Source organism: Antechinus flavipes, chromosome 6 (assembly GCF_016432865.1).
Source record: "Antechinus flavipes isolate AdamAnt ecotype Samford, QLD, Australia chromosome 6, AdamAnt_v2, whole genome shotgun sequence".
NCBI lineage: Eukaryota > Metazoa > Chordata > Mammalia > Dasyuromorphia > Dasyuridae > Antechinus > Antechinus flavipes.
In genome coordinates, this window is record NC_067403.1 from 185,908,740 (window position 1) to 185,935,963 (window position 27,224).

The 27,224-nt window shown below is 39.3% G+C and overlaps 3 non-coding genes across 3 annotated transcripts; 2 read left to right on the forward strand and 1 right to left on the reverse strand.

Annotated features, from left to right (window-relative positions):
• Positions 1 to 11,540: 11,540 nt before the first annotated feature.
• On the reverse strand, positions 11,541 to 11,613 carry TRNAR-UCG (transfer RNA arginine (anticodon UCG)). The gene has a single exon. It is a non-coding gene; the product is annotated as a tRNA-Arg (tRNA).
• Positions 11,614 to 11,975: 362 nt separating this feature from the next.
• Positions 11,976 to 12,047, forward strand: TRNAM-CAU (transfer RNA methionine (anticodon CAU)). The gene has a single exon. It is a non-coding gene; the product is annotated as a tRNA-Met (tRNA).
• Positions 12,048 to 19,523: 7,476 nt separating this feature from the next.
• On the forward strand, positions 19,524 to 19,596 carry TRNAK-UUU (transfer RNA lysine (anticodon UUU)). The gene has a single exon. It is a non-coding gene; the product is annotated as a tRNA-Lys (tRNA).
• The last annotated feature ends 7,628 nt before the right edge of the window (positions 19,597 to 27,224 follow it).

The following is a 27,224-nucleotide window of genomic DNA, read 5'->3' on the forward strand; positions in this document are numbered from 1 at the left end:
GATTAAATGATTTGCCCAGGGTTTCACAGCTTGGAAGTGTCTGAGGACAGATTTGAACTCAGATCTTTCTGACCCAGATCCAATGCTCTATTCACTGTGAATCGTTGCTGTTTGTCTTCAATTTTTCTGAGGGTTTCTCCATCTTCCCTTTCTGTGCTTCTTCCTGGGAGATCTTCCTCTTCTAGCTTCTAATGTCTGGGACTCTGTTTAGGGCTCAGGATTTTCTCATACAAGGCAGCAGGACATGATATCTCTGAGTCAGAAAGACTTCCGTTTAAGTCCTGCCATAATTCTTGACAAGTCCCTCAATCTCTGAATGCCCCAGGTATCTCTTGAAGAATACAAATTGAGAAGCAGGCACAAGTTGGCGTTGATGGAGGCAATTTTCTTACTGGCACTCACCAAAGAAAGCAAACATCTGGTGCAAGTATAGGAAAAGTCACAAAAAAGAATTGAGAGTGTGTGTGTGTGTGTGTGTGTGTGTGTGTGTGTGTGTGTGTGTGAGATGGGAGGAGGAGCAGTATTCTATTGTGAAGGATCAATCCTGACTTAGTGCTATCTCAGCAGCAGCTCAGGAATCTAACTATCCTACATCATACAAATTTATTTGGGATCTGTGTGTCTGAAAAGAAAAGGCAGGTCCAAAGAGCCTGCACCTTTAATTGTCAATGAAAGAATCAGTGTGAAAATTAGAAAGAAGAACGGGACCTGTCTTCTGACAAAAGTGCACTGACCAGCTTGACTTGGATATTTTAGGTTACAGTTGGAGCCATTGTGTTAGGTTTTAGAAGATCCAAAGAGAAAGCTATCTAGAGAGGGGATACACATTTTTATTTTAGGGGCATAAGGACAAAGTGTTAATAGAGAATGACCATTAAGAGAAAGGCAACTCGCTGGTACTTAACTGACTGATGATTTTTCACCTTCTCAGGTATTGCTAGTGATAGCGATGGAGACTTGAACCTAAGAGATGCAGGATCAGTTATAACTGGGAAAGGATCCTTGAAAATAAAGAGGAGAATGAGAGTAGAATAGATAGAAAATGGAAACTGAGTTAGTTACTGAGTTATCAACTCAGTGGAATAAAGAATATACAGAGAAAGGAGGACATGGGATATATCAGGCATCAAGGCATTATCTAACAAAAGATCTCCAAAAGTGTTTGACTTCTTCTTCGGACCTGGAATGCACTGATTCTTCACCATTACCTTGTAAAGTCCTAACCACCTTCAAAGTTTAGTCCAAAAGGCATGTTTTACAGTAAGCCTGTCTAGATCTCCTAACACTTGTATCTATTTTATATTTAATTTTCTATGCATATTTTGTTCCCTCCGCAATAGAATATGAGTTTCATGAAACAGAGACTGTTTTTGTCTTTGTTTTGTACCTAGTACAGCTTGTGGCTCATAGTTAGTGATTAATAAATGCTTATTGAATAAAAGAAGGAATAAAATCCTAAGAGCAGCCTTACTGAAGGAAGTGAGGATCATTTGCAGGAGGGTGGTCACTGAAAGGAGCAACTTTTTTCAGCAACAATTGTTCATAAAAATCATTTTATTAATGCATAGGCAGCCACTTAGCACAAGTTGAAGATACTGGTATATCCTGGGGGAGCATTCCCTTTAGGCTTTGACCTAAAAGAAAGAATGAGAGTGGACCAGTACAGTAGACCCATAATCTCTGTGTGATTGTGTGTTAAAGCACAGGAGGGATATGGTCTCTGCTAGAGCCTGGAATACTGACTCTACAGAAATCATCACTTCTTGGAGGATTGACTTTTTGAAAAATCGAGGAAGCTGTTAGTGTTAGGTTGATTACAGTTCCATAAATGAGTGAGAATTAATTCCTTGAATTCCTACTTGATTTCCTCAAACTCAGGATATCAGAGTCATCTTTTCTTTTCTTTTTTTTTTAAATTTTATTTTATTTTATAATAACTTTATATTGACAGAATCCATGCCAGGGTAATTTTTTTACAACATTATCCCTTGCACTCGCTTCTGTTCCGAAGGGTCATCTTTTCAAATAGACACAAGAGTTTAAAGTTCTGAAAAAAAGTTATAAATGTTTTCTGGAGTGGTTCTTTCCATCACAAATGATATTGAGCTATATGGCTCCACTGGAAATAATAAATGCTTTTTCTATCTCAGAAAGTCTTTTTAAAATAATATTCAAAATATCATTTGGACTTAAGTATAAAATGTTTGACATTCATTATGGAAAAAGCTATGTTGAAAAAGATGAAAAGAATGAGATAATAATAATAATAATAATAATAATAATAATAATAATCCCCTGGTTGGAATGGTGCATCTTTTTCTCCCCAGTCCCTGCTTCACTGCCTGGACAATAGTAGGTGATTAATAAATACAGGATGATTTTAATTGAGTTGACAATACACAAACTTCCAGTGACAGATTCTGCCTTTGCTGCTCTCCTGACATTTGTTTCTGAAAGACAATAATCTAGTTGCAAATATCTGAGTGGCATGGAGACAGAGCTTCAGTATTGATTTATCCCCATGCTTTCAACATCTCATCCTTCATTACCAGATATTCTTCCTGTAAAGTATAGGGTCTGTCAGGATAACACTTGTCATGTGCTGGGGTTGGATGCCTGAAAGTGACAGATCTATGATCAGAGCTCATCTCCAATCAACAGCCAGATGCAGCTGTTTATCTGACAATGAGCAATTCTTGACTGGTTTTACAGAACAGTCATTGCTGGCATTAGCATCATTTGTTTAGGTTTGAGGATTTTTTGTCCCATAAATGAGGGAGAAACAGATCTATTAGAGTATTAGATTAAACATTTTGGGGATTTTTTTTCATGATGAACATAATTGGTGCCTCAAATATGTTTAAGACAGCTTTGTGTGAGACTCTCTATATTCAGTAGCATTTGAACATCTTAGTGATCTAAAGGCAACTATGGCAACTGGCTCATCTGCATTAACTAAAAGTTTGATAGTGTCATGAAATGCTCCACTAGAGTTCTCAGTCAGTACCTAAGTCATGGTGTCTCATTGGCTAAGCCAGTGGAATAACTCTCTCTAGATACCAAGTTGGAAGGCCTTTGAGTATAAGTCCAACAATAAACTTTTTATGTGTCATTTAAGTTCTAAGCAAAAAGTGTGTGAAGGCGTGAAATTGGAAGATTGAACTTCAGGTACATATTTTTGTCTATAATGTTAAGAGGTTCCAAATCTTTGCTAGTGGAAAACATGCTCACAAGACAAAATTACCAGCTAATCTAGAGATAGAAACTGGAAAAAATGAATATATTATGTGTAAATATACATATATATGTATGCACACATATGTGTATATATGAACTGAAAATGAATGAAAATATATGTATATATGTGTTTAAATATATACAAAGATAGATTCCTTCGATTCTAAATCAATAATTCTGCTAAACCTACATTTGTCTCATAGCTTTTTGAAGAGGTAGATCAGGATAAATTTCAAAGATGAGATTAATCTTATCAATTTTTGGCATCGCCTTGTCTTTTACTTTATTTTTTCCACATGGAGACATATGTTGACTCAATGAGTCAAAATGAAAATATACCTGAATGAATTCTTTGATACTTTAGACATTTTCCTTGTCAGATATATTCGAAGATTGCAATGTAAGGTAATTATGATACACAAACCTCTAATTCCATATTATGTATTTTTCAGACCATTCTGAATAAGCACAGTTTTTTTTTTTGCATTCCAAGACAAAAATTTATTCTACATTTCTGAAGAATGGGTAACCAACATTAGCTTGAGGACCTTTAATGAGGGAGCAGCGCATTTCAAATTTTAATAGTTCTAATTGTTAATATTCCTCACCTTTTGTGCAATATATGTGGGTGTGACACCCTATCCCCAAATCTTATTTCTTTTTTTAATTTGTACCCATTCCAGGTTAGGGTAATTCCCCAAATGGGTTAGGGTAATTCCCCAAATGTTTGACCACCCTACTGATAGGGTATAGCTTCTAGGGGAAATATAGCAATAATTTTAAGGTCCCCTGACCTTAGAATATTTATTTTCTAACAATGTGTCTATTCTAAGGCCAGAAAACTTTAGAATCAGTGATCCCTCCTGACCTTAGGGTGCTATTGTTCTAACAATTTATCCGTCATTGAGTGTAAAAGTCTTCTGGCTTTTGAATATAATAATATTTCTTCCTTTAGACTTTAGGGAAGATATATTAATGATCCTGAAATCCTCTGACCTTATAATGCTATTGTTCTGACACTCTGTCAATGATTCTAAAGTCTTCTGGCCTTAGAATAGTCCTACAAACATTACTGATCGACAGGCAGGTAATCTATTGGTCAGTGATTAGTGATAACCAAGTTCTAGAGACAACAGTGAATGGATCACCCCTCAAAACTACCTGAAAGCCATAAAATTAGCAAATAAGTAAGTAACATTGAAGCTCTGGATGAACTGTCCTGTAAATCTATGTTCTTGCTCTTGGTTCTTAGCCTGCTTCAATTGGCATTATAATTATGATAAACTTTGCCTCTTGACTTGGATATGGGTTCAAGCCTGCAAATTCTTTTGAGATACTTCATGATACTTCTGTGACCCTCAATCTTTTTGGGGTGTCTTTTGAACCTCAATATTACTATAGTTCAATCTTTGGGTCCCAGAGGTAACTATGGGACCTTATTCACAAATGTAGTTCCTGGGCCCCCTATATGTATGCTTTCCATTTAAATGATTCAGAAAAGATGACATCATTAATCTTTGTTAAATTTTTTTTTTACTATAACTTTTTATTTAGAAGTTATATGCATGGGTATTTTTATAGCATTGAAAATTGCCAAACCTTTTGTTCCAATTTTTCCCCTCCTTCCCCCCACTCCCTCCCTCAGATGGCAGGTTGACCAATACAGCATCATTAACTCTTAAAGATGAAAGGTTTTCTAAACAAGAAGACAAATTAAGACAAAAGTAAAAAGAATTAAAATATTACAGTTCACCTCAAAATCTGGGTAACACTCGTTTATCAATGTACACATTATAGAAAGAGGTGATTGAAGACTGGACACAAATTTACAAAAAACCTAATACTGAAACATGTGGATAGGGAAATTCATGTACCCAGAGAAACTTATTACTCTGAACTCTAATCCCTGGCTGGATGAAGTTGAACTCTGATTCTTTTCAGTCACTGAAGCAATATTAAGCTCTTTCACCTATTAATCTCGAGTCTGGGATCATCGGGGCTTTCCAGATCTGCTGCTTTGACGGAGACAGCATGAGAATATTTTTGTGAAGAGCTGTTTCCTTAAATTTGGGATCTGCAAAATCATTCAGATTGATTCTCTAGAAACTTTGAGGGATTTTCCCTTCTCTAACCACAGAGGGTAGCAAAGAGCAATATAGTCCGGCTTCTGAGGGACGTTCTACCAAGCTGTAGATGGTGCTAAAAGAATAAGGCAACCTTTCTCCAGCTAGTTCTTCAAAGAACATAAGTCGCAGTTTTCCCTAATCAGCTCCCAGAATCAAAGCTTTCTGCATCTCACATCAGCTTCCTGCTTCAATTGCAACTCCTGTCTGGCTCAGTTATCAGATATCAACTTCTGTCAGATTTTCAGCACTTAATAAATGCTTGTGTGTACTCTTCTGGCTTCTGATGCCCCAGCTTCTATAAGCAACTTCTCTTATCAGACTCACTGACTAGCTTTATCATCCTTGCTCAATCTGGCTTTTCCTGTGGCACCTGGTGCCTCCTTATTTTTAGTGATCCACCTCTATCTTAGCTTTAAAAATTCAAAATCCATACTTCTTGCAAATATACAATATTCATATAGCTCCAGAACAGTTCTTTGACTCAAAGGGTCCCCTCAATAAATCTCTAAGTACTAAAAACAGTGATAGTAAGTCAAGGACTGGAAAACAATTCATTGTAATCTTTATAATCAGCCAATTTGTAGCATGAATACTGACTCACTTTCCCAGGATCTAGCTGGCTACTTCTACCCTCAGTATTCTAGGATACTTTAAGGGTTGAATGGTTCTCTTTCTTTTCTTCAGCTCAAGTACCTATCAGTTGTGTCCCACATTATTAGGTATCAGATAACTAGCACCTCAATTTAACCACTTAACCAGTGGTTCTCAAACTTTTGTTCTCCGTATCTTCATGTTGTTAAAAAACTATTGAGGATTTGTTCAAAGAGTTTTTGTTCACATGGGTTATATTTATAGCTATTTACTATATTAGAAATAAAAAATAATTTTGAATTTGTAGGCCCTCTGAAAGGGTTTCAACAATTCTTTGGACTACACTTTGAGGACCACTGAACTTAAAATAATTCACTTTTACGAAAAGATTTTTACATTACATACAGCAAAAAAAAACAAAAACAAAAACAAAAAAAAACAACCTACTACAAACATTTTACCTTACTTATCTAGGGTCTAATTTACCTAAACTACTTCTGTCTTTGGAGATGGGCAGCAGGAATCAGTCATAACTCCTAACAGTCCTTATACAGCACTGTTCTCGTCAAGGTCATGTCTAGATATGGCGTAATTGAGTCAGACTGAGTCCTTTCAATCCCCCCCATACTGTCCAATTTGTTATTTTTTCTATATGACACTCCATCTGACAGCCCTCTGCCTGTCCCCTGTTCCTGTAATGTTCCCTACCCGCCAGCTGTTTATGCCTTCCTTTCTAAATTATCAGTTTTGTATGTATCTTATATGTATCTATTTACTTACATGTCATATTTCCTTTTAGAGCTTAAATGCCTCAGGGACAGGGAACATCCTTAACTTTTCCTTTTATCCCTAGTACTTAACATAGTGAACCAACACATAATAAGTACTTAAAAAAAAAAAAAGCAAGTTGAATTCCTATATATCTGAAACCCTATATATCTGAAGCAAGATGATGTTTATTGGGTCACTTGGGACAATTAATCAAAATTTATTCAGGGTCTCTCTTTCTCTGTGTCTTTCTGTGTCTTCTCTGTCTCTCACTATGTATTTCTGTGACTTTCCCCACTTCCTCCTCCTCTCTCCTCCATTCTCTCTCTCTCTCTCTCCCTCCCTCCCTCCTTCCCTCCTTTCCTCTCTCTTCCTTCCTCCCTCTGTTCTCCCTCCCTCCCTCCTTCTCTCTCTCTCTCTCTCTCTCTCTCTCTCTCTCTCTCTCTCTCTCTCTCTCTCTCTCTCTCTCTCTCTCGTCCTTTCCTCCCCAGCTGCTTCATTCTTTTGAATTCCTTCATCATGTGCCTATACAGGATAACTTCCCTCCCCTCTTTCTCTTTTGTGTTGTCTTCCCCGTAGCTTCTGGAGACCAGAGAACATCTTTCTTCCTTGTATCTGTATTTCCAGCACCAGCTAGATGTAGTTTTCATAAAGATTTCATAGCCCCTACATTCGGCCACACAGTGTTTCTTATATATCCTTGTGGTTGCCAGGATTCATTCTCTTAGCCCTCCCCATAAAGGAGCCTGTGACAGTAGAAAGAAGGCTTTCACCAAGGGTAATCTATCACACCCTGAGGGATTCTGGGGTCAGGTCTTCAGGCTGATTTTTATCTCTACTAAAGAACTGAGATGGAGGTGGGGATTATGATGCTAGTGGAAAACCAAAGGTGAGTGAAGGCACTTGATGAAGGAGATGGACTAAAAGGAAGCAAGGAAAAGTCCTGCTTCTCATGGGAACTTGAGTTTGGGATCTTTGACTCCCACCCCATTCCTTTCCTCCTTTCCCATTCCCATGGGAATTTTCTCTCCTGAACAACCCCTTCTAATAGAGTTATAGCTACAAAGTGTCTGATAGTGGCTGACAAATGTCATCCATTCATTTTTCCAATTGTTTTATTGGATATGTATTAATTACCAGTGGTACTTCACTGTTTATTGCTCTTTACACTGCAAGTTTAATGTTAGTAGAAATAATAGAAGGTTAAAAGCCTCAAATTAATGGCTTGCAAAACACAATCCCTGTTACTATGATTGAAGAAAAGGGAAGTTTTCCCATGGTTAATAAAAGTATCTCAGTTTGAGCAAGAAATTCCTCCAGGGTCTTTTGGTTTTAGTAGGAGACTCAGAGAATAAAACAAGGACATTACATAGATATTAAAAAGAGAAGTCAAAGAGCTGGAAGGCCCCGAGGTAATATGCAGTAAGGACAAGCCTTGGGAGATCGCTCAAGGTAGTAAATACTCTGTGGATTTTTAACTTACTGGGCCATACAAAAATATCCTGAACATTGAAAATAGTAAAGAGCACCCACAAAAAGGTTTACATAGTCTCTTGAGAGGAGGAAAAGTCTATCAGAAGAGTACAGGTCTTCATAAGAAAGGGGGACCTGACAGCATGGAAATTAAAGTCAAACAGCAAAAACTCACCTATGAAATGAAAATAGTCAAAGCTGGATCCCCATAGGTAGGAAGTTATAGATACCTGTCAGAGAGAAAGTGCTAGAAAGATTGGGTTAAAAGCCTGTGGACAAGGGTGAAAACAGGTTTATCGTTAAGCTGGAGATAAGAAACTTCTCTGAGATAATACAATGTTTTTCCTGAAAACAAATGGGGCTGAATCAAGACAGAATAAGAGATATAACAATAAGTGTGAGAGAGAAAAAAACTAGCAGTCAGTGGAGTTAGTAAAGATGAGAAACTCAAGCAGATGCTCAGAAGATCAGCTTTGTTCCTTGTTCAGTGTTTGAAGACTGCCCAGTTTGAACTGAGAGATTTGATCTGTTTGGACTACTGATTTAGTATCACCAGGACACTGGAGCAAGTATGTAATTTCTTTGATAAAAAGTTGTCTGCTGACTTTATTCATATGAATAAGGGATACAGGGAAACTTCTACCAAGGAGAGAAGTAAACCTTCGAAGAAGGGAGTTGGTTAGATGACAACAGGTGCCCAACAGCTCACAGGTACAATAATTTCTTATTTAAACACTGAAATGTTTATTTTAGGGAGCAGCAAATAGGCAGGTCTGACTGGCACCTAGAGAGTAAAGTAGTGAATAGGAAGAAATAAATGTGAAATTGTGAGGATCTATGAAATTGGATTATAAGTACCATCTACCATAGTCCTAGTAAGGTACTTTGCTGTCCTCAGGGCAGCAGGAAGTCCATGAAGGCTCTTTAATAAGACAGAGAAAGGAGCTCATACCAAATTCCATTGCATTCCATCCTATTGGGTTAAGCTCCTTTTGGGGATACAAGGAGGAGCAAGAAAGAAGAGAGCTCTATGGGTGGTGGACCAAATTCCCCAAGTATTTGGGGGGAAAGGTTACAGATTTATTGGAGTCTTCTCTGAGAAGAAGGATTTCTTTTTGGGCTCTTTAGGCCCTCCTAAGTCTTCTACTTGGAGCCTTAGACTTTGAAGATGTCAATCCTGATCTGAATTATTATTATTTTTTTTCATGTAAGCCTTTTATGTAAGCAATGGAAAGGCTAGGGGAGGGCTGGGGTTCTACTTTTTTTTTTTTTTTAACAAGAGAAGACTAATTTGGTCTTTAAAGAGTAAGTCTTAAATAGTCCAAGAGTGTTCATCATTGGCAGTTTAAAAAGCTGGGGGAAGCAGAATGGAACCTTCTTCTAGTATGAATTTGAAAGCTTGCAACACCTTTCTAGAAAGCAAAAATAGGAGCAAGAAGGAAAATATTGACAATCATACATGTAATTTTTCAGGAATGACAAGAAGAAATGTTCATGAAGGGTGAGGATAGGGAGAAACTGGATTTCTAAGTTAGAGGATATGGCTTCTAATCTGGTATCAGTTGCCTTGTGACTGTAAGTTTCTTTGCCTCTCTGGGTTTTGGGGCTTCATCTCTGTAGTGACAAAATCCCTCCCACCTATTAACTCATGATCCTTTGTGTATCTACAATTGAGGCTTTGAATTAAAAAAAAACAAAAAACAAAACCAAAACCAAAACTCAGAGGATCCATCTGGAATGACATTCCTAAAATTAGCTGTTTAATGGGTCACTTAGGGATAAATTCAGTTCTGCAAAAAAATAGTCAGGGCATGCTATCTCTCCAAATACCTAACAGTCTTCCCATATTATACTTTGATTTAGGCCCCCTCCATTACTATGGAACTACATCTATTCCCTGTCTGGTCTCTATTCTAATCTCTTCCTTCACTTTTTTTTTTTTTCAAAGAAAGAGGCATCTTGGGCCAATTCCTAAATATAATCTCATCACCCTAGATCTCAGCTCATCTTGATTCCTTCAGAATCTCATTTAAGCAATGTAAAAAAAAAGCTATCAAAAGTCATATGCAATAATGCTCCAAATAATAACAGAAGAAACAAAAATTAAAACAATTCTGGGGTTTCACTACACATCCATCAGCAAAGAGGACCAAAAAATGAAAATGATAAATGTTAGAGAAGTTGAAGGAAAGAGGGCAATCAAAGGCACTGTTAGTGGAGCTGAGAATTGGTCCAACCATTCTAGAAAGGAGAGACATTATAATGAAAAAATTATAATTGCCTTCAAAAATTTGAGAACTCTTATCAACGCAATGACCAGCTAAGGTCCTGTGAGAGAGGTGATGGACTCAAGATGCCAGGTAATAAACATATTTTTGGACACAATAATCATGGGAGTTGTTTAAATTCACTATACATTTTTGCTACAAGGATATCATTTGTTTGTTTTTTAAATTTTTTTCCCCAGTAACAAAAAAGGGATTAATGGGAGGGTGAAGGGAAATAAATATAAAGTAGCAAAAACAATACACACACACACACACACACACACACACACACACAGATAAAGACAGAGACAGAGAGACAGAGACAAAGACACAGAGAGACACAGAGACAGAAGCAGAGAGAGACAGAAACAGAGACAGAGACAGAAGCAGAGAGAGACAGAAACAGAGACTCACAGACAGAGAGACAGACAGGACAGAGACAAAGAGAGACAAAGAGAAAGAGACAGAAAGACAAAGAAAGAGAGAGAGAGAGAGAGAGAGAGAGAGAGAGAGAGAGAGAGAGGAGAGAGAGAGAGAGAGAGAGGATCATTCAGCCATCTTTTTAAAAAAGCAGAGAAGAGAAGAGGGTAGAAAGATAGTCATATCTTTATATAACATATAACACATAGTAGAAAGAAGTACAGACAAAGAAGACAATTTTGAAAGGTTTTGGCTGAATATATAGATTTAAAAAGAAAAATGTACATAACAGAGACTCTTTCATTTGCCTTTTCTCTTGTAATGTATGTATGTAATGTGTATGTATGTACATATTAGGTAATGTATGTAATGTAAATGAATATTTTTTTCACGTTTATTAGATTTGGAATAAAAATAAAAAGGGACATATACACAGTAGCACTACAGCAGATGAGAAGTGTTTGATGGGTGTCACCTTCATTCCGGAGGGCTGAGGATGACTTGAGAACCACATCTCTCCCACCTGAGGAATGCCCTATTCCATCCTTGGTCAGGAGATAATTAGCTCTCCCAGGCAGTGGGATGCTTTTTAGGTCTTCCGAAGCAGAGAAAATCTCGAGAGCCAGAGGCTGAGAAAAAAGGCCGCTTTTAGAGAAAAAGACCACGAAGGGATTCGAACCCTCAATCTTCTGATCCGAAGTCAGACGCCTTATCCGTTAGGCCACGTGGTCCTGGCACTAACCTCCTCCTACCCAGTAAATAGGGGATAAAGCATTTGCTAGGCAATGCGTTACTGCGCTTCAACAGATGTTTGGAAAGCATCTTGAAGGGGAAGCACAGACAATACAAAACCCAGGGAAGGAGGCTCCGCGTCTTCCGGGCTGTGAAACGAGTCCAGACCCACGGAAATCCGAAATCGGAGGGCAGTGTTAGTTAACACGCCTTCAGGGACCGGGAAAGCCTAGCGCGTGCCGCCGCAGCTCACCGGAGCCTGGAAAAACGGAAGAAGGCCGAAAGTCTCCGAGAGGGCCGGGCGTACCAGAGCTGGGCGTGTCCGACTGATGGAGCCGCTTTAGAACGCGTCTCCCGGAGCAGCAGAGTGGCGCAGCGGAAGCGTGCTGGGCCCATAACCCAGAGGTCGGTGGATCGAAACCACCCTCTGCTAGCGTTGGGTTTTTGGAATCGATGCTGAGGATCCGGCTTAATCTCTGCCAGAGTTGAAATTGATGTGGCTTTGTATTCTCCTTGAGTTGAGCTCCTTTGCTTTGCGTCAGGACTTGTGGTTCTTACCGCTTTGCGTTTTATCGGTTCAAAGGGATCTCCCATCTAACACCCAGAAAAGTAAACTTTAATTGAGTTGTCGGGGGAGATTACATTCAATTTATCATACACTTTGTTGCTTTGTTTAGTCATTTTCATTACATTCAATTTATGGTACACTCTGTTTTGTTTAGTCATTTTCATTTCATTCAATTTACCATATACTTTGTTGTTTTGTGTAGTCATTTTCAGTCATATCCAATTTGGCAGACTTACTAGGGCGCTTGATCATTTACTCCTCCACCTCATTTTATAGATGAGAACTGAGGCAAACGGGGATGAAAATGACTTGCCCAGGGTCACACAGGTAGTACGTATCGAAGACTAGATTTGAACTGAGAGGTGAGTGTTCCTGACTCGGGGGTGCTTTATACAGTGAGGGGAGACCCATCTCACTCTCCTTCAATATTGTACAATACAATGTAGGACATCATGAAACAATACAATATATAATAAATTATGATATCTCTATAATGCCTGCTTTTTCTCTCAAAAATACTCCTCCCATCTCCTCCCCAATCCTCCATGTCTCCTCCCGAGCCCAGGCTCAGGTCCACTTTTTTCCTGGGGAAACTGAGGCTCCTTCCTGACCAGAACTTCATCTCCTCCTTTCTTGTCGATCTCATTGAGTCCCCTTTCATTCCAATCCCAGAGGAAAAAGTATTCCTACCCATTCCTGAGGATCAGCTCTTTCTTCTTTGAACGATGCTTAGTGTCTCCTTTCAGCATCCCTTGGCTCCCCTAAAACTCCTTTTGCCAGCTCTTCAATGCTGTGTAGCAGGTAATAGTAGTGGTAGTAGCAGGTACTAGGTAAAATGACTGTTTTTACACAGTTTTGTGGAAAACTCAGCCACTTCCAAATAAGGAACAGGGCAGACAAGGAACGTGGTGGCTGTTGTCAATGTCTAGATGACTAGCAGCAGCAGTAGCAGTAGCAGCAGTAACAGCAACACTGACTGACTGCAGTTTGCAGTAGCATCAGGAGTCCCAAGGAGCAGCTATAACTGTTGATACTGACACCATGGCTGGATTACCACCACAACTGTACTTCAGTAAGAACAGCAGCAATAGTATTTGTTGTAATAGCAACAACAACAGTACTAGCAGCAACAGCAGCAGTAGTACCAGGAATAGTAGTAGTTGTAAGAGCAGTAGCAACAACAGCAGGAGTAATACTTGTAGTAGGAGTGAGTGACAGCCACAGGGGAAGTAGTAGTAGTAGTAGCACTAGCAGTTGTAGTAGTAGCAATAGTGATAGCAGCAGCAATAGTAATTACAGTTATAGTAACAGAAGCAGTAGAAGGATGAGGAGCAGCAGCAGCAATAGTAATTACAGTTATAGTAACAGAAGCAGTAGAAGGATGAGGAGCAGCAGCAGCAGCTGTAATTATAGCAGCAGCAGCAGTTGTAATTATAGTAGTAGCAGCAACAGCAGTTGTAATTATAACAGCAGCAGCAGTTGTAATTATAGTAGTAGCAGCAGCAGCAGTTGTAATTATAGCAGCAGCAGCAGTTGTAATTATAACAGCAGCAGCAGTTGTAATTATAGCAGCAGCAGTAGCAGCCACAGCTGTAGTTATAGTAATAGCAGTATTAGAAGCAGCTTGCAGCAGCAGCAGCAACAGTTGTAAGTATAGTAGTAGCAGCAGCAGCAGTTGTAATTATAACAGCAGCAGCAGTTGTAATTATAACAGCAGCAGCAGTTGTAATTATAGCAGCAGCAGTAGCAGCCACAGCTGTAGTTATAGTAATAGCAGTATTAGAAGCAGCTTGCAGCAGCAGCAGCAGTAGTTGTTAGTATAGTAGTAGCAGCAGCAGCAGTTGTAATTATAGTAGCAGCAGCAGCAGTTGTAATTATAACAGCAGCAGCAGTTGTAATTATAGCAGCAGTAGCAGCCACAGCTGTAGTTATAGTAATAGCAGTATTAGAAGCAGCTGCAGCAGCAGCAACAACAGTTGTAAGTATAGTAGTAGCAGCAGCAGCAGTTGTAATTACAGCAGCAGCAGCAGTTGTAATTATAGCAGCAGCAGCAGTTGTAATTATAGTAGCAGCAGTAGCAGCCACAGCTGTAGTTATAGTAACAGCAGTATTAGAAGCAGCTGCAGCAGCAGCAACAACAGTTGTAAGTATAGTAGTAGCAGCAGCAGTAGTTGTTAGTATAGTAGTAGCAGCAGCAGCAGTTGTAATTATAGCAGTAGCAGCAGTTGTAATTATAGCAGCAGTAGCAGCCACAGCTGTAGTTATAGTAATAGCAGTATTAGAAGCAGCTGCAGCAGCAGCAACAACAGTTGTAAGTATAGTAGTAGCAGCAGCAGCAGTTGTAATTACAGCAGCAGTTATAATTATAGCAGCAGCAGCAGTTGTAATTATAGTAGCAGCAGTAGCAGCCACAGCTGTAGTTATAGTAACAGCAGTATTAGAAGCAGCTGCAGCAGCAGCAACAACAGTTGTAAGTATAGTAGTAGCAGCAGCAGTAGTTGTTATTATAGTAGTAGCAGCAGCAGCAGTTGTAATTATAGTAGCAGCAGCAGCAGTTGTAATTATAGCAGTAGCAGCAGCAGCAGCAGTTGTAATTATAGTAGCAGCAGCAGCAGTTGTAATTATAGCAGTAGCAGCAGCAGCAGCAGTTGTAATTATAGTAGCAGCAGCAGCAGTTGTAATTATAGCAGTAGCAGCAGCAGCAGCAGTTGTAATTATAGTAGCAGCAGTAGCAGCCACAGCTGTAGTTATAGTAACAGAAGTACTAGTAGTAGCTGCAGTCATAGCAGCAGCACTTGCTAGGAGTAATAGTAGTAATATAGCCAGGGTGATCTACACCTGCATATAAACTTCAAAATTTATCACACCTTTTAGATACACTTGTTAGAATTCATTATCTCCATCCTCCAAGTAAGGAAACAGAGTGTCAACCATTAAGAGATTACTGTTGACCTTGGGCTGGGAGAATGGGCCCTAGATGAAAGTGACAGTCTTCCTTTCCTGGGACATTCCTGAACCTCCAGAGGCTCTCTGTTGGCCCGAAATTTAAAATAGCAAACCACAACAACACAACCATGGCATTGGTATGTCTTGCCTATCTAGTTCTGGCTCTCAAGTCATTGAGGAATGAGCAGAGATTTCAGGTTGATAAAACTTTCTAAAATTCAGCAATTTCCCCCAAATATCCTGATATTTGACCCCCAAATCCAAAAGAGAGACAATCCAGTGCCTCCTGTCTACTTACTGTTCTTTGCACAATTCCCTTGATCATCCAGCTTCAGGCCTTTGAACTGGTTGCACCTGATAATTGGGGCTTTTTTCCTTCTCTTCTCTGCCTCCTGGCTTTCCTGGTTTCCTGTGGGTCCCAGTTCAAATCCTTCTCTACTAGAGGTTTCCCTCATTTCTCTACAACTATGTGCCTTCCTTCTATTGATTATCTCTGAATTATGCTGCATATATCTTGTTTGTACACAATTGTTTGTTTGCATGTTACCTCTCTCATTAGACTGCAAGCTCCTTGAGGTCAGGGACTGCTTTTTTTTTTTTTTTTAACCTTTCTTTGAATCTATCCCCAGTGCTATAATTATAAATAATTATAAAGGCATACTATCGTGCTATAAGAAATGATAAGCTGATGGATTTCAGGAAAACCTAGAAAGGCTTATAGGAACTGATGTAAAGCAAAATGAACAGAATCAGGAGAATATTGTACATGGGAATGGTAACACTATACCATGATCAGTTATGATAGACTCAACTCTTCTCACCAATACAATGGTCCAAGACATTCCTAAAGAACTTTTGATAAAAAATGCTCTCCAACTCCAGAGGAAGAACTGGGAAAGTCTGAATGCACATCGAAGCATACTATTCTTTCTCTCTCTCTCTTTCTCTCTCTCTCTCTCTCTCTCTCTCTCTCTCTCTCTCTCTCTCTCTCTCTCTCTCTCTCTCTCTCTCTCTCTCTCTCTGTCTGTTTCTTCTTTTACAACATAAATTTTAAATGATTACACATATATAACCCATATCAAATTGCTTACTGTCTGGGTGGAGGAATGAGGGACAGAAGGAGAAAATTTGAGCCCCCAGTTTTTAAAAATGAACCTTAAAATTTGTTTTTACATGTAATTGAAAGAACATAAAATACTATTTAAAACAAAGACTATCTCCTGTGTTTAACACATTATTAGACCCTTTTTGATTTGACTTGACAATGTCTAGTCATAGCCATTTCCATGTCTGTCCTGTGGGAGGGAGCACCAACGTTTCTAGGTACCAGGAAAGGCCTCTTCTATCCACTAGTACTTCTGCTGAGAAGAGCAAGTGAAGATGACGAATTTCAGCTTTGAGGGACAGGCTGATCAAAAGCACAAGGTAGGAGATGGAAAGGCTATTTGGTGGAACAGCAGGTAATTCAGCAGGACTGACTCCCAGAGGGCAAGAAAGAAAATAATGGGAAATTAATCTTGAACTGTGGAACTCAAAGGCTGCAGAGACATCAAGGAGAATGAAGACTGAGAAGAGGCAATTAGATTTAATGATTAAGATTTTTAGTGACTTTGGAGAAAGCTCTTTTGGAGGAATGATAGGTGGGAAAATAGATTGTAAGGGGTTAAGAGGAGAGTGAGAGGGAGAAAGCTCAGGTACTTATTGTAAACAGCTTCTAGTATTAATATAAAATCCCCGCTTGGCTCCCTCATACTTTTCTAATCTTTCTACCCCTTAGCCTCTTCTATTCTCTTCCTATAGGCACCTTGCTGTTCCTCAAACACTACAGTGCATCTCTCTTCTCTGAAATTGTGTTAACAAAGACTCAGGGTAGAAGCTGCTGGATCTTCTAAATAGGGATGGATGGCTTGCTAATTCCAGGGTTTTGGTCTCCTGTTGGGACACCCTGCTTAGGAGTAAGGTTAAGAAGTAAGCAAGTACAGGAGATCATTATATACTTCAACAACAATACTATATGATGATCAATTCTGATGGACCTGGCCATTTTTAGCAATGAGTAAATCAGTTCCAATGGAGCAGTAATGAACTGAACCAGCTACACCCAGCGAAAGAACTCTAAGAACCATTACATTGAATTCCCAATCCCTATATTTTTGCCTGCCTGAATTTTGGATTTCCTTCACAGGCTAATTGTGCAATATTTCAGAAACTGATTCTTTTTGTACAGCAAAATAACAGTTTGGATGTGTATACTTATTTTGTATTTAACTTATACTTTAACATATTTAACATGTATTGGTCATCCTGCCATCTAGGGGAGGGGGTGGGGGAAAGGAGGGGAAAAATTGGAACAAAAGGTTTGGCAATTGTCAGTGCTGAAAAATTACCCATGCATGTATCTTGTAAATAAAAAACTATATAAAAATCATTGTGCAATAAATTGAATACATAATGAAAAAAAATCTACTAGGAATTCTTGCAAAAAAAAAAAAGAAGTAAGCAAGTGATTCAAGAGTAGGAGGCTGGAATTTGATGGGAGAGCTAAAAGCCCTTAGGCCCCATAATCTCTGTTTCAACAATATATGGTCTAGAAATGGTTCTTCTGTTAAGAGCTCAGGAGAGGGTCAGATGAAGGTTTTTGCTAGATAGATTATGTTATGAACCCCCCCTACCCTGTAGTCAGTTGCATGAAACCTATATATGTACTCACAGAAACATGTTTTTAAGTGCATAAAGTAAAACATACAGAATTACCAAGGTTAGTGAAAATGAAAAGTTATAATTTTGTTCCTATTAAAGGTCATAGAGCCTCTAAAATTCCCCCCCTCCCAGATCCCTCCATGAATCCCAGGTCCAAATCTCTACTCTAGCAAATAAATTCAAGTCAACCAGTGTTATTTAGAGCTAACTTTCTCTCGAACCTTCTCCCACATCCCACCTGCTACTCAGAGAACATCAGTTCAGGAAATTAAGGTCAACCCCCATTCCCCACTCTACCTCCCACTTCCCCTTCCCCTCCCCCCTCTAGTCTGAGGTGTTTCCAATTTTTGAGAGGTGTTTCCAAGATACGCAATCTGGTGCTGAGAGTTCCGGAGACTGAAAAGAAAAGGAAAACCCCAAATAAAACAAAATGATCAACACCGTACCTTTACACAGCTTCTATCTTACTGGGATATTGGAAAACACACTTAAATAGATGGAAAGTCTACCTAAAATTACCTTCTTTGGGGGATCAAGAAAGACCATCAGGGACTTCAGCTGAATTTCCAAGATGACCAAAAAATGTGGGAGAGGCTGCAGATTAGGCCAATGGATTATAAGCCTAGAAGGTAGTTTGGCAAAGGCTGGTGATGGAGATGGAAACTTTGGGGGAGCCTCCTAAAAGACCTGTGGGACTAGCACCAAGAAAGCCAAGAGAGCGAGGGTAGCAAGAGCTCCTTGTTTCTTTCTTGAAGCAAACCTCTTGGCGGCTGTCTGATAAACCCCATCTTTAAATGCACAAAATAAAATACACAGGGTTACAAAAGAAATCAATGGTATTGAAATACACTTATACAAATTCTGAAGAAAAACAAGCTGATGGAGCTCTGTTTTAGAACCTCTGGACTGAAGGGAAATGAATTTGGAATCATGTGTAGGAAGAGGCTGACTGAAATGTCAGGAATAAAGAGGGAGGTGTCATGCTTTAAAGAAAAATGAAAAAAAGAGCTCACTTGGAGGATGAGGACAGTTTAATGATTATTCAGAGCCTGTCCTCACTCCAAAATCCCAACCAATCTCCTGCACTCCCTGCTTAGACTGCAGAAGCTCGGTCCCCTCCCTCAAAAAGGATCCTGCATCCTAAGACCTAAAGTCACCCTCTTCCACTGAGGCTATTATGACCGTGCTTCTAAGTGGGTTCAGAAATAAGATTAAGGAAGAAAGAACTAGAGGGCTCATTAAAGTCCTCTGTTCAAATTCATCCACTTCATTAAGGGTTTCCCCAGGACAGAGCAGCTGCCTGGTACCCATGGCAAATGCCAAGCTTGGATCAGCCAGGCTCAGGCCCTGTTCTTTTGGAACTTACCCTCTAGCAGGGAAGGAGGATACAGACACAACCTGCCTCATCTGATCACCTGAAGGGAATGGAATGGAAGGAACTTTGGACTTGAGGGAGCAAAACTCTTTGTTTTTCAGCCCTGGGTCTCTTTCTGGCCAAATCCTTTAGCTCCTTTGGCCTGAGCATTCTCATTTATAAAAGAGGCTGAAAAGCTTAAAAGCAGGTACCAATCCTGGGAAACAGTTTGTTTTGGGGGATGGCCATGTGAACCAGGAAAAGAGACCCTCCAAAAAAAAAAAAAAAGAGTCTCAGAGGCTTCTACTTATCAGATAAATAATAATGCACATTTTTGCAAAGCTTGAATAGCTCAGTTGGTAGAGCATCAGACTTTTAATCTGAGGGTCCAGGGTTCAAGTCCCTGTTCAAGCAACCTATTATCTTTCCTTATGGGGGCCACAGGAGATTTGGGGTAGAAGCATTAGTGACTGAAGAGTCTGTTTTGAAACAATTCCCATTCCTCTGGGGCCAGCCTCTCTTTTGGGAATGAGAGGCTATTGGGGAGGGAGACAGAAACAGAGATAAGAGACAGAAAGAGAGAAAGCCCTCAACACATAAGTAGTTGACTTGAATATATTCTTCCAATAACTCAATGACTGTCTTCTCTCAAGAATGCTATAGTAGATGGGTTCTGAGGAGTGTTGCTGGTAAACCATGGAGTCCTACATCGGGGATTAGAGGCCAACAGATTCTAGCCGATCATTTAGAGCTGAGGCTCAGTGACATGCTCAGTGACTTGGTGAGATCTTAGAGCCTCTCAATGCCCCGTCATACATTCCATTTCTTATGGACCACTCTCTTGTTCTCTGACAATTTCCCTTCTTCAATGTTTCCCTGGGTATTTCTGCTGATCCAGTTCTTTTTGCTATGTTAGTTAAAGAGAACCTGTCAACAAGGACCCAAAGAGGGCTCCTAGCACTCCAAAATGACAGGCAGTTTGGATATGGGCTTTCTATATGATAGAACTAGCAAAAAGTGTCATTGTCTCTGGATTACAGAATGCAAGGAGAGGAATTACATATCAGGAGATTGGAAAGATGGGAGAGAGTAAAATTGTCAAGGGCTTTGAATGCCCCCCAAAAACTTTCTCTTTGATCCCAACAGTAATTGGGAACCACTGGAATTGATTTGTGTAGAAAAGTGTGGGCTTTAGGAAGATCATTTTGGCAGCTGACTGAAAGATGGCTTGGAGGGGAGCAATCCTGGTATCCTATTTGCTGCTCCCCAAAATGTGACTTACATTTCATGCCTCGGTCCTTTGAAAAAGTGGACCCTACCAATCTCCAGGTATGGAATGGTCCCCTTCACTTGCCTACATCATTCTAAAGTACTTTGAAAGACTGGCTGAGGTCCCAGATATTATCAAAGCTTCCCACTTTGTCTGAAGTGCTGTGGTCCCAGTAGAATGCAGCTGATAGAGGGCAGAGCCTGATGTATTTCTCCTTCTGTCCCTTGGGCTCCTACCTCAAGACACACTTTGATAATTGTCCAAGAACTGTCCTGATTCTTACTCCCTCCACTACTGACCAAAATGGCTCGTCTCCTATTTTGTAAATTAAATGAAGAAATTACAAGGTTCATGTGGTCTAGTGGGCAAAGTATTTGCCTTTGGATCTGAACAATGAAGGTTCAATTCCCTCGCAAGATTGTGTTTTCCTCTAAATTTATTTTTTCCCTCTGCCCTTGGGCCTTGAGCTCCTAAGAACTAGACAAAGTAATATTTTTTGTTTGTTTTTATCTGTTTTGTTTTGTTTTCCCATGTGGTCAGGGGAACATGAAGAAAGTGGTTAACTACCAAGGGAAGTACCACCTAAGCATATCCTCTTCCTTCTCCCTTATGGTTCTCTCTTTCCTTACCCCCTCTCTCAGCAGAATTTCTGTGACCTAAGAAAGAGTTCTAATTGAGCTTAAGTGAAAGGTGCCATGTCTTTTCTTCCTTTTGAAGAGAAGAGATGAGGAAACTGGGACAGACATCTAAACAGCCCTTAGTTGTCCATAACCTGGTGATGGGATGTTGTCAGTCTCAATCTACTACTCCTGACTCTATTTTCCTCATCCCATTCTTGGGAAATCTTGTTATGGGTTAGAGGGCCAGCAACTTACAGAAACCCATCATTTTATAGCTGAGTGAATTATCCAGGAAGTGAGAGGCAGTGATCTGTGGCAGAAACAGTGAGAAGGTCAGGGCTCCTGTTTCTTAGAAAGTACCATACAGGATTGCCAAAATGTTTGTGGCAGCCCTGTTGTAGTGGCTAGGAACTGGAAATTGAATGGATGCCCATCAATTGGAGAATGGCTGGGTAAATTGTGGTATATGAATGTTATGGAATATTATTGTTCTGTAAGAAATGACCAGCAGGATGAATACAGAGAGGTCTGGTGAGACTTACATGAACTGATGCTAAGTGAAATGAGCAGAACCAGGAGATCACTTTACACTTCGGCAACAATATTGTATGAGGATGTATTCTGATGGAAGTGGATTTCTTTGACAAAGACTCAGTTTCAATTGCTAAATGATGGACAGAAGCAGCTACACCCAAAGAAAGAACACTGGGAAACGAATGTGAACTATTTGCATTTTTGTTTTTCTTTCCGAGTTGTTTTTACCTTCTGAATCCAATTCTCCCTGTGCAACAAGAGAACTGCTCTGTTCTGCAAACATATATTGTATCTAGGATATACTGCAACATATCTAACATATATAGGACTGCTTGCCATCTAGGGGAGGAGATGGAGAGAAGGAGGGGAAAAATCGGAACAGAAGTGAGTGCAAGGGATAATGTTGTTAAAAAAATTACCCTGGCATGGATTCTGTCAATATAAAGTTATTATAAAATAAAATAAAATATTTAAAAAATAAAAAAAATACAGGAGTATAAATTGTACAGAAATATAGATAGACAGGAGTATAGATATACAGGAATAGATTATCCTGTGACAATCACAGGGGTTCTCTCCCTTGGTCGTTGCTGCCAGCCTTAATAGTCTACTCACCTAAAAAAGGGCCATCTGCTTGAGAGTCAGTTTGGCTTCAGAAGGAGCAAATGAACAGTAGATATGGTATTTGCTTCCTGACAACTCCAGGAGAATTCCAGGAGCACATAGATCTGCATACAGCATTTGTAGATCTGACCAAGGCCTTTGGTACTGTCAGTCATGAAGGCTTAAGGAAAAGTATGTCAAAATTCGGTTGCCGGATAAGTTCATCATTTTCATGACTCCATCCTTGCCCAGGTTTTGGACAATAGGCAATACTCTCGAACTTTCCCAGTCACCAATACAGTGAAAAAAGGCTGTGTGCAAAAATCTGTGCTTTTCAGCATGATGTTTTCAGCCATATTGTCAAATGCCTTCAATGGAATCAAAGTCAGTTACCGCACTGATGGTAAATTATTCAACTTGAAAAGGCTTCAAACCAAAACTAGAGTGGAGGCAATGTTGGTGCATGATTTTTTTGTTTGCAGATGATTTTTGTTTGCAGAGTTGCAGGGCACTCAATGCAGCCTCCAAAGCTGAGATGCAATAAAATACGGATCAATTCTCTGCTGCTTGTGTTAAATTTGCCTAACAATTAACACCAGGAAAACAGCCAGCATGACATCATCAATAGGTGGAACCATCAGTAAGGGATGAGTTCTGAATGCTGTGGATAAGTTCTCTTACCTTCGAAATATACTTTCTAGGAATGTCCATATTGATGATGAGATTGACATATGCATTGCCAGAGCTAGCTCAGGGTTTGGGGGGCTCCAAGTGGAGGAGAGGAGAGGGATTAGACTGATCACCAAACTGCAGGTCCACAAAGCCGTTCTGCTGAACTCATTGTTCTCTGCCTGTGAAATCTGGCCAACATACCAGCGCCATGCCAGGAAACGGACTCACTACCATTTGAATTATCTTAGGAAGATTCTAAAGATTACCTGGCAGTTCAAGATATCAAACACTGAGGTCCTTTCTCAAAGTAAACTGCCAAGCATTCCAACTCTACTGCAGAGAGCACAACTCTGTTGGGCTGGCCACATGGTTTAAATGTCAAATGTATGTTTGCCAAAAAAAAATTATTTTATGGAGAACTCACACAGGGCAAGTGCTCACAAACTGAGAAAAAGTAATACAAGGACACTCTCAAGCTCTCTTTTAAGAACTTTTGAATCAATTGTATGACATGGGGAGCACTGGTACAGGACCACCCAGCATAATGTGCACTCATCTGAGAATGTGCTGTACGCTATGAACAAAGCAAGATTGAATTAGCCCCCTAAAAGTGAGACGCTCAAAATTAGAGAGTCCACCCTAAATGTTCATAGAGACTGTTTGGGTACAACCTATGGCGTGAGTATTCCAAGCTCATATTAGTCTGATCAGGCAGTCAGACATATTGTAACTCAACTGTAACTTAGTAATGCCATTTTGGTCCTCTTCTTGTACAAAGGACAACAACCAGCTGATCAATAAGAGTAATGTATGCATACGTATTTATACAATTATCTTGCAAAAGAAAAATCAAATTAAACAGGGAAAAAATGAGAAAGGACCTTTTTGCAGGTTATTGAAATAGTCTAGGAATAAGAAAATGAGCGCCTGCACCAGAGTGGAAAAAAGAGAAAACCATGGCATAGCTATGGAACACAGGTAGAACCTACGGGTCTTGACAGCAGGTTCTTATTTTCTTCTTCTTTTGGGGGGAGAGGATAATGAAAATTAGAAGTCAAGATTGACACCAAGTTTATGGACCTGAGTAACGTCCTTGACAGTAATAGGGAAGTTAGGAAGAAAAGAGGTTTTAGAGGAAAAGACAATGAGTTTGGTTGGGAGCATTCTGAGTTTTGAGACATCTATAGGACATTGAAATGGAGAGATTAGTAGGAAAAGGATCCTAGCAAGATGGAGGAGTAAGTCAGAAAACATTCAGCTCTCCAAATTTCCTTCATCAAATAAAGACGGAAACTCACTTCAGAGCAGCAGAAATCAACACAAGGTTAAGCAGTTGTGCTCCTAAGATTATTTGAGAGTCCCTCCTCCTGGGGCAGAGATTTGGTCTGAGCAAAGTACAAACACCTGTACCAAAGTACACACCCACTCTACAGAATCGACAAACCAAAAGCTCTGGGGGCAGCTGTTTTGAAAGGCAGCTTCATCCTGGGAGTGGGAGGGTAGGGTAGGTTCCAAATTGAGTCATTGTTGTTGTCCTTCATTCTGGGAAAGAACCATGTTGTCAGGGAGGTGATGCCGTATTGTGCAAATGAATTGGATTTAAGTGAGGAGGAGGGCTCTGGAGCTATTTGGGTTCAGTGACAATATATAGACCAGAACAACTGGAGATGGCACTGAATGTAAGAAAGAGGCACAGAGGAGGGAACACTGTCCATGGAGTCAGAAGGACTTGAATTCAAATCCAGACTCAGACAATTGACACTTTGTCAAAAAACCAAACCAAACCAAAACAAACAAACAAAAAACAACCAGTGGCTGCTGAGTATAAGATTGAAGGCTCTTCTGTTGTTCAGAGTACCAAGCACAGCTGTAGCACACAATCTCAAGGCTGTGACTATGGGTGAAGGAGCTAGCACATACCTGATGAGTTCGGTAGTGAGGAGGACAGGGACCCCATTAGCTTTGGGCACTTGCAGTAAAGCAAAATCTGTAGTTTCATCTCCAGGGCAATTTGTAGTTTGGAGTTATTTGAGGGACCGAAGAGACTTTTTTGTTTTGTTTTTGTTTTTTTATCCATTGAGAAACATCAAATGGTTCCAAGCACAAAAAGAGTTCTTGGAAAAATTTTAAAAGACTTTAAAAATCAAATAAGAAAAATTAAGGACAACTTTTTTTTTTAAAAGACCAATCCAAGAAAATAAGGAAAATTATGAAAATAAAGTCAACCAGCTGGAAATACAGAATAAAAACCTTTATGAAAAAAATAATTCCTTGAAAACTATAATTGGATAAGGAAAAGCTAATGACATTCTGAAAGAGGAGGGAAACTGTGTTCCCTGTACTGATACTGTGTTCCCTTTACTGAAACTGTGTTCTCTTTACAATTATCACTCTGAAATTGTGTCCCCTTTTGATCTGAGAGATCAGGATCTCCCAGGCCCCAAGCAGTCTAGAGAGAGGGTCCATCCTCCCAGGATGAGAGACGCAACACTATTCAAGGGCAAATCAACTCCCGTTGATCTTTTGGAAAAGTTACATCCTTATTCATGAAATTCTAAATTCTAAATCAATTGAGAAATCCTGGTCTGATCAGCTCAGGCTGTCCTAGCCCCCCACCAAGAACTCCCCATATGACAGGTTTCCTGAAACTCATTTCTTTGCAGAAGATCCCAAGCAGCTTGCTAGGACCCTGCTGGCTGAGAAGGCATTCTCTTCTCAGTGTCAGCCTCCATTTCCCTAATAGGACTTGGCCACTAAAAAAGTCAGTCTCTATAAACCACTACATAGAATTCCCCATCCCTCTATTTTTGCCCACCTGCATTTTTGATTTCCTTCACAGGGTAATTGTACACTATTTCAAAGTCCAACTCTTTATACAGCAAAATAACTGTTTGGACATGTATGTATTTAACTTATACTTCAACATATTTAACATATATTGGTCAACCTGCCGTCTGGGGGAAGGGGTGGGGGCAAGGAGGGAAAAAGTTGGAACAAAAGGATTTGCAACTGTCAATGCTGAAAAATTACCTATGCATATAACTTATTTTTTTTTAAATTTTATTTTATAATAACTTTTTATTGACAATCCACGCCAGGGTAAAATTTTTACATTATCCCTTGTACTTGCTTCTGTTCCAATTTTTCCCCTCCCTCCCTCCACCCCCTCCCCCAGATGGCAAGCAGTCCTATATATGTTAAATATGTCTATGCATATAACTTGTAAATAAAAAGCTATAATAAAAAAAAGTTATTCTCTCAGCTCAGCTGGCTTCCTATTCAACGATAAACTTTCTTTTTTGCCAATTAATATTTTGGATTTCATGAATTCTTTCATGAAGAACCTTCGCCAACCTAAAGGGGATTTTAACTGCCACTAACCTCATCAATTCTAAGACACCAAGAAATTATAAAAAATCAAAAGAATGAAAAAATAGAAGAGAAAATGAAACATCTCATCAGAAAAACAACCTATCTATAGAACAGATTGAATAGAAATAGTTTAATAATACCCCAACTACTTGAAAATTAAGATAAAAAACATTCCATATAATATTTCATTATTTTGTTAAAGCTTTTTATTTTCAATATTTTCAAATAATTTTTCAACATTAACCCTTGCAAAACCTTGTGTTCCAATTTCCCCAACCCCTCCCTTAGATGGCAAGTAATCCAATATAAGTCAAACATGGTAGAAATATATGCTAAATCCAATGTATGCATACATATTTATACAATTATCTTGCACAAGAAAAATCAAATTAAACAGGGAAAAAATGAGAAAGGAAATAAAATACAAGCAAACAATAACAAAAAGAGTGAAAATGCTTTGTTGTGAACCACACTCAGTTCCTACAATCCTCTCTCTGGGTGTAGATGAAATAGTGTACAAGTAGCCTGTTTTCATCACAAAATCATTGGAACTGGTCTGAATCATCTCATTGTTGAAGAGAGCCATGTCTCTCCACGCAATATTTCAAAGAATTATTAAGGAAAATTGCCCTGAAGTTCTTGAACAAGAAGGCAAAATAGAAATAGAAAAAAAATCCATTAATCATCACCTGAAAGAGATTCTAGGAGGAAACCTTAGAAGTATACCATAAACAGGTTTCAAAGTTCCCAGGTTAAGGAAAAAAAATTAAGTATCGTGGAATTATAATAAGAATTTCTTAAGACTTAGAAGTGATTATGAAGGACTGTAGTTCTTTGAATACTATATTCTGTAGAGCAAAAGAATAAATTTAAGTATAATCCTGAATGGGAAAAAAATGGAAATTTAACCAAAAGACTTTTAGTTTTGTGTGTGAAAAACCCCCAGAATTTAAGGGAGAATTCCACACATA